The sequence below is a fragment of the Orycteropus afer genome, unplaced genomic scaffold (genome assembly GCF_000298275.1).
Source record: "Orycteropus afer afer isolate SDZICR_OR568_19922 unplaced genomic scaffold, OryAfe1.0 scaffold00280, whole genome shotgun sequence".
NCBI lineage: Eukaryota > Metazoa > Chordata > Mammalia > Tubulidentata > Orycteropodidae > Orycteropus > Orycteropus afer.
This window is the reverse complement of record NW_006921867.1, coordinates 3,836,272-3,837,499: the sequence shown is the minus strand read 5'-3', so window position 1 is coordinate 3,837,499 and position 1,228 is coordinate 3,836,272.

Sequence of the window (1,228 nt, the reverse complement as noted above, 5' to 3'; positions counted from 1 at the left end):
TGACTTGACAGCAGTGAGTTTTGTTTTTTTTTTTTTTAAATAAGTTTTACCTAAAATAAATATGGCAAACAAAGAACTGGAGATTTCTAAGAAAATTCTGAGATAAAGAAAATAGGGGTACACTACCTTGCCATATGCAAAGACTGACTATGGATCTACAGTAATTGATGTGTGCTGGTGGGACAGGAATTGACTATAAAGAATAGGACAGGAAAGTTAAATATGCTTATATTTAACTTTATACACAATAAATGTGGCACAACAGATGTATATGGAAAATATGGATAATTTAAATAATTCTGTGGTAACTGTTTATTCAGAAAGAAAATAAAAAAATACCTCACACTGTACTAAAAATGAATTCCAGGTTCATTAATAGATCTGAAGCTGAAAAGGAAAAAGAAAATTTAATATTTTTAGAGACAACAATAAATGCATCCATTCCTGAAGTGAAAAATTAACAAAGGACCTGACAAAGAATTCATACAAGAGCAAATGAAAATAAAAACTCCAAGGAACATAAAAGATCCATTAATCGTAGAAAAGTAGATTAGTGTGCAATATAATTTCACAGTCATCAGATTGAGGGAAGATTAAAGGTGTCAGCATCAAGTTGATGAGGATGTGAAAAATAAGGGATGCACACACCACTGTTGCAAGTTGGTAAATAAATTAAATTTATCGATTAAATAAACTGATAGAAACATTCTAAGAGCAAGTATGGCAAATGTTTTATTATTGTCTGTCCATTTCTGTGTGTTCAAAATATTTGATAATAACCCAAATGATACCATGTTAATTTGAAAATTCTTTGTTGTTGTTGTTAGGTGCCATTGAATGGGTTCCAACTCATCGTGACCCTATGGACAACAGAATGAAACACTGTCCATCCTGCACCAACGTTACAATCCTTCCCATACCTGAGCCCATCGTGGCAGCCACTGTGTCAATCCATCTTGTTGAGGGCCTTCCCTTTTTCCGCTGACCCTTCACTCTACCAAGCATGGTATCTTTCTCCAGGGAATGGTTCCTTCTGACACCATGACCAAAGTAGGTGAGACAAAGTCTGATCATTTTTTCTTCTAAGGAGCATTCTGGCTGCACTTCTTCCAAGACAGATTTCTTAGTTCTTCTGGCAGTCCATGGTACTTTCATTATTCTTCACCAATACCACAACTCAAAAGCATCACCTCTTCTTAAGTCTTCCTTATTAATTGTGCAGCCTTCA